Source organism: Dendrobium catenatum, unplaced genomic scaffold (assembly GCF_001605985.2).
Source record: "Dendrobium catenatum unplaced genomic scaffold, ASM160598v2 original_scaffold_235663, whole genome shotgun sequence".
NCBI lineage: Eukaryota > Viridiplantae > Streptophyta > Magnoliopsida > Asparagales > Orchidaceae > Dendrobium > Dendrobium catenatum.
This window is the reverse complement of record NW_021554071.1, coordinates 1,000,831-1,011,311: the sequence shown is the minus strand read 5'-3', so window position 1 is coordinate 1,011,311 and position 10,481 is coordinate 1,000,831.

The following is a 10,481-nucleotide window of genomic DNA, read 5'->3' as shown; positions in this document are numbered from 1 at the left end:
TTAAGCATCAAACCCAACATAAGTTAAGGGGTCAATTAGGATCCGCTCTAGATGTCGGCCCCAACTCTTCAAACTTTTCTAATAAACGTCCCTACCACTCTACAAAAAGACCGGACTCATATTTTGAAATCGTTTAGGTGGTTTAGCTGGCTCCCCAATCCAGGCCGGGGTAAGACCAGATCCGCATTGCACTAGCTAGGTTCGGGGTACTAATTTCGAGTGCCCAATTTAGACTTAGGTTCTGAGGCTGGCTCGGGCCATAAGACCTCAACTTCTGGGATTTGAATCCCACTTTCTAATAAAATTGACCATTCAAACTAAAAATTTCTTTCAATCAAATATAAACCCAACACTTAGGATAGATTGGGATGTTTCTGAAGTAATTCAGAATCTCAAAACATCCCCAACTTCTCTTCCCTTGATTTCAAAAATAAGTGTTCAATCTTGAACCAATCCCATTTGAAAATTCATATCATTTCTCTCCTTTGATATCAATCTTTGGAAATCTAAATAAAATTCATATCGCTATTTTAATCGAGAGTTTTCGTAGGAAAATTTCTAATTTTCCTACGATGTAATTAACTACGAGGGCTTGCGCTCGTAGGAGATTTAGTAACTCAGATTTAATTTTTCAAAATTAAAATTGATATCTTTTAAAACTTCAATTAATTATCTTTGGGAAATTCAATATTCCCAAAAATAATTAAATATTTTCCAAAATTATATATACTTAAATGAATTATTTTTTTTTAATTAAAACAGTATTACATAAACTATTATTGTCTGAGGAATTTCCTCTTGTTAACAAAATATGATTTATATAATGAAGTGAACGGCAAAGAAGTTTTTGCCGTGACATTCCAGGAATGTCTGAGGGTCCATCAGTCAATATTGATGATGGTTACGAAACAATGAGTAGTGGATCAAGCCATCCAGGTTCTGATGATGGTGATGATGACGCACAATATCATTTGGATGAAGTGAATGTTGATATGAATTAAGAGATCCATAGCGTGGTTCAACATTATTGTTACATGAATGTCAGCACTGCATAAGGTGTAACTGTAAACTGTGAGTTTGTGAAGGCATATGCAACAACTCGTGAGTGGGATGAGGATGTTGCAAATGACAGGGAATACGTTGGTAGTCAAGTTAAGGAAGAATTTTTAATCCCAATAGAGCTGATGGAGGATCTTCAGTTCACATTACATGGTTGGTCTATTATAAATAATATAGAGTATGTCGTTGTAGCTTCGAACCGATAAAAATTCACAGTGAATTGTGCCTAGAGTGGCATATCAAGCATGCCATGCATATGTCATTTGCATGCAAGTGTGAGCAAACGTTAGGAGGCATGAAAAATATCTTCCTAAAAATTCAGACATACTCACTTGGAGGTGCAGTTCTAGCTCATTTGTATAGAGAATTGTCTGAAGCAACTAGACCAAAATGAGAGAACATAGCAGGGTGCATCCACTTATTACAGATATGGGCTTGGGAGCATCTACATGTTGGAAGAACTCAGCTTCATATCCCATTTCTTGTTCAGCTCGATGGTCTGAGCGTTGGAATAAGGTATTTTATTATATTTATTTTACATAATTTTAATACTATTGCTAAAATATTAATACATGTCAAATAGATGGAATGAGAAACGACTTAGGGAGGTACCTGTAGGGAATTTTATGACATACATGGATGAGCTTCATGGCTTACTTGAGAGTAAGGAATGTTAAGTACAATTATATTGGTACATTTTATTTATATTAGTTAGATATTATGAAGATTAAATTATTATATATATAATGATACATGTAATATGGGAACCATACATTATAAAGATTCGTGCACAAGTTCAAGAGATATGTACTTCAGGTCAGGACACTTGGATGTCTAGAGTTCCTTTGATTAGTTGGAAAAGGGTTGAGTGACATCTCCCTAATCGAGTACTATGATAGTTTGGATATTACCCATCCACCGATATCATGCTAATGGATCTTAGTTTTGTCAGAGTTAATGGACGTGGTAAGGCAGATACAGATTGGGCATTGTATCACAGGCAAGCATTGCACTATAGGAGAGAAGGAGAGCATACATTGTTACTGGAGAGATTCCAGGGTTGGACTATTATTATAAAGTGAAGTAGTACTTAGCATGGTTTCATTCTTGGGTAACACTATACATGCTAAAGGCCCCAGTGAATCATCTGAGTACATACTATCCAAGATCACCAACTGAACGTCATATGGTAAGTTTAAGTTATTTAAATTTAATTATATGATAAAGGTCAGCTGAATTACTTATCCTTGCAGCGAGATTTCTTTGTGAGCATGGAGAGGAGATTGCAACCATACTTTGGAGTTACTGAGGCGACACCTTTGCAGGTGGACGTGAATATTGTTAGAGATATGTGCCAAAGATTGCGACAAGAGATATACATTGATGATGCTCATTATTTTGACGAGGCAGATACTCAGGTATTTAGTCCACTCGTTCCGACTGCAGATCCATATGATGCTGGGCCGTTGTAAAACCCCTCAGAATTTTATTTTTTTATTGCAGTTAGTCTGTACGAACTGACCATAGTATGGGACGAACTGAAGAAAATTGTGAAAATTTGTATGGTTAGTACGTATGAACTATATTAATTAAATAAATCCATCAATATCAATAAATTCGTACAGTAATTAATAAATCTAAAAAGAAATCATACGAATAATACTTTACACATGCATTCCAGTACAGTAGTCTTACTTATATTAATTACAGTACGAATTTATTGATAGATTTATTTATATTGAATTGATTATTGATGAATGGATTTACTGACAGATTTACAGGTTTATTATTACTGCATGATTTTATTGATATTGCATACTGTACATATCACTGAATATAGATACTGATATAGATATTGATATTGCATTGATTCATTAATACTATGGACACCGATATTATTGATTCATCGATACTGTAGATTTATTGATACCATTGATTCATTGATACACCGACTATTGATCTGCTACATGTGATACACCGAGCACGTGATATAGAATATGCTTTTACTGTATTGATTTGATTTCAACTGTTCTTATGATGTATTGATTTGATTGTTTTATATGATTTCATACCGATTGATATTATTGACCAGAGATGATATTTTTATTCAATGATTTAATTGATTCCATTGATACGATATTGATTTGATTGATATTACTAATACGACGATTTTATCTATGGATTTGACTGATGTTTAAGATATGATGGAATTGACGTATGTACTGATTTCAGATTTTTCTACTGTTTACCGATTCTTCTACCGATGACCGTGGATTTTATTGATTATGCATTAATTACTGATTTTCGTATCTGCATAGATTCAATGATCATGTGGAAGTGACTGCTATTGATTTGACTGATTGACATGCATATTATTTCAGTACCGTGCTTTGATTTCAGTTGTAGGTTTTTGGTGACGTGCTGGGCTTTTTGAAGCTCATTATATGTGGTTAATATTTTCAGGTCAAGGCAAGGGAGCTGGAGTGTGAGGTTGATCTGAGTTCTTCAGGTTTTTATTCCTTTTTGTTATAGTTATTCTTTTGTACTAAGGACTGGATGGAATCGTGATTATTATGTAAATCTTGAGTATTGTAAATAACTTTTGAGAATGAATAGAAATATTTTCATGATGATTTAAATTATAGAATTTTTGTTAGACTGTTTAATACTTATTGATGACTATAGATAGCTTTGCTTATTGATGGTTTAATGGATTAAAAGAATAATTCTTCCAAGTTAGATCTTGGGGCGCCACAACTGTCATTCTATTCTGATCTTGCTCCCTCTCAGAGCCACTTCACAGCAGAGTTTGACATTGCCTTCACACCTCAATTTGTACCTTCTTCCTTGGGAGATCCCCTAGTTACTCAGCAAGAAGTTAGTGATCAGGAGCAGCGCCATCTACATACCAAGCCACTATGAGCACCTCAGCATTTTGCTCCAGACACTGATGTGATTCCACATCAACATAAAAGGAGGCATTAGTTTTTCGTATCATGTATATTTTAGTTGCTTTAGTTAGATTTTGATGTTTATTTATCTTATTATGCTACTATGAAATTGTTGTTTTGTATCATGAAATTAATTATCATCTTGCATTTAGTCCTAATGAAGTTTGATCTAAAAAGCATAATATTGGATGATCCAAGAACATATGATTTAACCATACAACTTTACAAGATTTGGCTTGACAATACAACAAAAAAATAACTACATCAACTAATACTCATACAACTATTTTTTTTAACTCACAAGGGTAAGTCGCTCGTTTAATGGGCGACTTGCTACATTACATTTTCCAGTTATTCATACAACAATTTTTTTTTTTAAACTCACAAGGGTAAGTCGCCCATTAAACGGGCGACTTACTGGCTTTACATTTTCTGGTTATTCATACGCATAACGGCTAGCAGAGTCAGCATAGGGTAAGTCGCCCATTTAATGAGCGACTTACGTTAAATACCAAGTTGCCTGTTAAATGAGTGACTTTGGCTAGTTTAAATTTTTTTTAAACTTTGATTAATCACTTACTTATAATTTAAACGATACTTAGTTTAAAAAATTGCCCATTTATATATATGACTTTCCAAAAAAAATTTAACTTTTTACCAACTTATAATATCAAAAGTTTACATTATTAACTTATAATTTCAAAACATACGGCATTATATTTACAACCAATATGATAAAATTTAAATTATATTAATTTGTTTTTGTACTTATTGTATTTCGTTATTATTTCTTTCTTTAAAAAAGGTCATCTTCCACTATACAAATATATTTATGTGTGTTATTGACAAAAAAATATTTTCATGATTTAAATATTATTTCGAGCTTTTTTCTTTTCAAATCAATATATCTATAAATTCTTTAAATTATAATCTTAAAAATTTTCATGCATATTTGTTTACTTCACACCTATTCAATGCAACAAAATTAAGAGATTCACATTTGGGAAGATTTTTTTTTTTAAGCTATTAAACAACGGGCTTTCCTAAAGTCTTGGGGGAATTATTAAGTCCGGACGTCAGACCTAAAAATAAGATTAAATATCTACTTAAAATTTGCCACGTGGACTATGCTTTAACTACCTTTTTTTACTGCGCTTTGACTGAGCTTTGATTGCACTTTTTGTCTGTGCTTTGACTGTGCTTTACTTGCACTTTACCTGCGCTTTTGACGCGCTTAACTTAAAATTTTACGGACACCTGTACATTCTACATGTCAATATTTTATTGGAGTCCGGACGTATCTGGACCTAATAATTTTCCCATGTTTTTGAGAGTGTATCCTTGAGCTTGTTGTTTACCTAAGCCTCCCTAAACTGAGAGAACAAACACATCACAGGGATGAGCCTCTTCAATGATAACCTCGATCTTATCACCTATTTGCTTTCTGGCTGAAACAGTCGCACAAACTTGAATTCCCACCTTCATAACAGCGAGATCTGGTCGCTACCTTCGATCTGAACGCCGTCGAAGGGGGAAAAAAACTGCAGCTAGGTGGGTTAATTCGACATTTGGCTTTCAAAACAGTCCAAAACTTTGTGAATAAACAGATACGAAATGAATTTCCTAACCACCGAAAAAACGACGTTTAATGAAAAGGATTTGTGATTAAAGCCTTGTTTGATTCCTCGCTCTATTTTCTCGTTTTTAACCGAGCTTTCAGAATGACAAATGGAGAAAAAATTTTCTTCTCAAATTGACGGAAATACGGAGGTTCACCGGATGTTATTTTGAAGAAGCGGTATTACCAAACAGCAAAACAATCCTTTTTTTCGCCGATTCAAACTGCAGACAGAGAAATTACGGAGAAACAAACGAGGCCTAAGTTTTGATTCCAAACAGTTCGGCTTATTCATACGAAGAATGGAGAAATTAAGGTTTCATTTGAGATGACTTTTTTATTGCTTCCTAAAATAATTTTTTAGTATAAAAATCAAGGTTTTGAAAATCGGACCGGACAAAGAACCGGAAGAAGGAGATGTTCACGGTTCGACCGGTCGAACCAGGATCAAATCGGATGATGTAATAAATAGTAATATTATTAAAAGTTATAAAATGAATGAAAATTTTTCTCTAAAACCTCCCCTATACATTCCAATTTTATGTCAAATTAATCAATAATCCCTTGATTAGGTCAATCAACCTCAATTAACTTAAGCACATTTTCCAATCCGCTCTTAGCAGAACTTTGTCATCTCCTAGAAAGCCATTTGCAAGAACATGAAAACAACCAAATGTGCAAGAATTAACAAACAAGAAATAAAAATAATGCAGTTTAAAAAAATAATGAAAAGTTTTCTTATTAAGGATTGAAAACTTTGCGTTTAGATAATTTTGGCTAGCCACTGCCTTTCGTTTCTAAAAGGAACAAATTCAAACTATAAATTTACAAACTTCAGAATGAAAGGTAAATCTTATGAAAACAATAAAAATATGAAAGAATCATACTGGTTTTTAAACCAGGGATTCCGAAAGCTATTCTAAAATTAATTTAGCAACACATTTTAACAAAGTGCATAATCAAAATTTTCTAGAGCTGCTTATTTCAACTAATGGAAAGACAAAACTTGGCATAGCAGTAGTCCGACAAAAACAAAAAGCTAAAAAAAAACCTAAATCGACTCCAAATGATAAAGAACAATATAGCAACCGATCTCCAGATCTTCAAGCGAAATAGAGCAAAGTTATAGAAAAAGGAAAAAAGTTAGATCAGATCTAGGAGAGCGGAGAACTAGTTGACGCAGGCGAGATTGACAACAGAACTAGATAAGAAGCGAAAGCCCTAGACAACCTAAAAATTTGGCCATGGTCAGTGGTCGGGAAGAAATCCGACGACTGTTGGTGGTGCTAGCTAGAGAAAACAAGTGAGCTCAAAACAAGTGAGCTTACTAGCCTTTTCTTCTTATCCTCCCCCTTTATATGAAGAATGAAGGCCTATTTATAATTTTTCGAGTGGCATGACTTGTAAATATAGAGAAGTTCAAGAGCATGTTAGGAGTGTTCCATCGAATGATGGATAATGATTCATTTGATCATAAATCATTTATCAAGTATTTATGTGCCTGACATCAGAATTAAGTGATCTTGGGCTTGTTTGATTCATCTTGTCGAGACGTTCGACTCGATAATAAGCATATCATATTCGATGATCATATTTGGTCATCCAATTAATGCATTGAATCTTTCAAGTATGTTTCAAACCCTTATTTGGGCTCATCTGGGTTCGGATTGGATCAATTTTGGTGTCGCTAGGTTCGTCTCTTCGAGATGTTCAATTTGACTATAAGTTTATTGAAATCAAAGCTTAGATTGTTCAAATTTTAATTTTGAAATTTCTAACTTGGATACACCTCAAGATTCGTGGCAGACCAAGAAAATTTTCATGATGTATCAAGCAAACTCTGGTATATGCTAGAAATAATAAAAAAGAACTTCAACCAATAGATATTTTCATACTATAACTTCTACTTTACATTATCTATCCACTGATCACTTTTTCCTACACATTTATATCTAATTTTATTCCAAAAATATGACTTAAACTTCTGTCATCCACCTTTTAGAAGTCCTTCATCAATAGCTCGGAAGCTTGCGCTGATTAGTTATCCACATTGCCTGCCTCTTAGAAAAAACTTTATCTATATATATATATATTTAAAGTGAGCTGTAAATAATAAGAAATGATATGTTAAAAGCTAATAAAAAAGCTGTGCAACTCTTCAACAAATCTGACGCAAAATTGACAGCGGCTGTTAAAATTGCAATTTTATTGGAAAATGAAATACCTATGAAAACAACAAAATTAACATAAAATAACATTAAGATGTAGCTCATTTTGGTATGTTGGTTGGGAGTTTTGACTATCAATTAAAATGTTTTGAGTTTGAGTTTTACATATGTGATGTATGTGTGAATTTGACTTGGACTTCATTTGAGACAACTTTCTTACTGCTTTCTAAAGCAATTTTTTAGTACAAAAAATTTCTTGAATGTAAAATTTGTATTAAAAAATTGATTTAAAAAATAAGGAAAAAGTTATTCCAAATAAAATCTTAATTGACCTAAATATACTAAAAAATACACTAATTTTAAACATAATAAAGTTGAAGAGTCGTGCAGTTGGGCTTATAACCATATACGAAAATACAGAAAGTAGAACGGAATGGGCGGGCCTTATGAAAAGCAAATTGCCAAAAATGATACTAATAGCAATAAAATAGATCCTCTTAAGTGGGGCCTAATCAAGTGTGGGCTAGGAGGTTTCTAGGGTGGGTGCCTATTCTAGGTCAGCTGAGGATTAGTCACACTGTCAAGCACCCTTTCGAAGGTGGCAGCGGATAGATATCCCGTTACAAAAAAAAAATAAAAATAAAAATAAAAAACTCACTCAATCACTAGAGGAATCCCTTCAAATAAAAAAATATTAACACATTTTTGAAACGTTGCTCTTAGTGCTTAAATTTGAGCTTGAAATGCTTCTGAAAATTTCACTGTCGAGTTAGGATTATAGTCGAGTCGAGTCATCTTTGGCGCTAGCTTATTTAAATAGTTGAGTTCAAGCTGGAGCTTTATTTTATAAGTTCGATATATCTTATTTTTTATGAAAGAGTGAAAATAATTATGATTCAAATAATTATTATAATAAAAATGAAAAAAAAAGATAAAATAAAAGAAATGTAATAATCGCTTAATATAAAAAAAGTAAGATGTAATCACGAATGCTAATATATTTTAAGTACATTTTATATTAATATCTCTTAAATGAGCCAACTTATGAGCTAACGAGTCGAATCAGGGTTGGCTCAAGCTTGACTCGCTAGCCGAGCCATAGTCGGCTCACGAGTCGCTTGACTCACTTACACTCCTAAACATAATATATTAAAAAAATAATTAATTTTTATATTATATTAATCTTTTAGTAAATCTCATCATTTATACTTATTCTGAATACAAAATTTATTAGCTACCTTGAACTATTTTTTTTTTTCTGGAATCAATTAGACTCATGCCAATTTTTATTTATGTTGTTTCAAGTTAGGCTTCGTTTGGGATAGTTTTCTTATTGTTTTTTAAAGCAGTTTTCTTGTACAAAAATTTCTTCAAAATAACAATAAAACAGAAGCAGAAAACTATTCGAAACAAAGCCTTAAACTGTAAGAGTCTTGCCTACCTAAACATCCTGCTGCCTATACTGCTTATTCATGTCTTATCTTGAACAATGACCCTCAATCATTTGAGTTGTTGCAAGACTTAAACAAATGCCAACCACCAAAATATGTGATTGGGATTGCAACAAAGAGGACCTCTTGCAATTAAAGAACAAAACTGTCATGGCAGTTTTCTCTTCTCTCTCTGAAGAATTTTTATTCATTTGTGAAGTAAAAGGAGCATTCATGAGGGGACCTCAAGCAGGACTTTTTTGCTGATACAGTAACAAAGTTGGGGTGAATGAATTTGTGAGGAGAATGTTATTTATTAAAGGCAAAAAGAAGGGTTATATGCTTGCATAATTGGAAAATTTGTGCTCATATTGTTGTACAGCTTGTCTTGTTAATTAATAGTGTAGGTATTGACATTTTTTTTTGTTTGTTTGGGAATTGAGGACCACACACAATTTTCATTAATTAAATAAGGAGATTACAAAACATGTGGCAACAACATAGGCAGGGGCGGAACAAGCTCTAATTTTCAGAGGGGGCAAATTTATAAGGCGTATAAGTCGGGGGTCCAAGGGGGCAGCGCCCCCTGGCGGGGTTCGACCCTGAGCCATGTATTTAAAATTTTTTGGTTTGAAGGATATTTTTTGGAATTTAATGATGAATTTTTTTTACTATTTGATGGGGGCAATTACTTTAAGATTGTGGAAAATAAAGAACAGAGAAGGAAAAGCAAAAGCACGAACAGGGAAAAGTAGAAAATAATGAAATATAATTTTTCTGTGATACACCAGAGATCAATGGTATATTATAGAGCTTTCACACTAAAGCAGTCCTTGCAAACTAATGATAAATGACACGTAAGCAGGAATATAATAAAATACAATATTAATGTTTTTATATCTATATCCCCCTCAAGCTTGATGAGATCTTTGGAGACGTCAGTTTGGATCTGAGCACTCAGACAGGTTGTTGATAAGAGCTTTGGTAAGAATGTCCGCGGTTTGATCAACAGTACTAATTGGTAGGAGACGATGTGATTTTGATTGAAGTGTCTTTGAATTTTTGGTCTATTCTATATGTTTGGTCCGGGCATGGAACACCGATTGTTTTGCTAGAGCTATGGCTGACATGTTATCACAAAACATGTCTGTAGGGATCGTTTGATGTACACCACTAGCAAGCGGTAATCTGAGCAGTGACATCTGCAGTAAGAGCAGCAGAGCTCTAATATTCTGATTCGTTGACGACCTGGCTA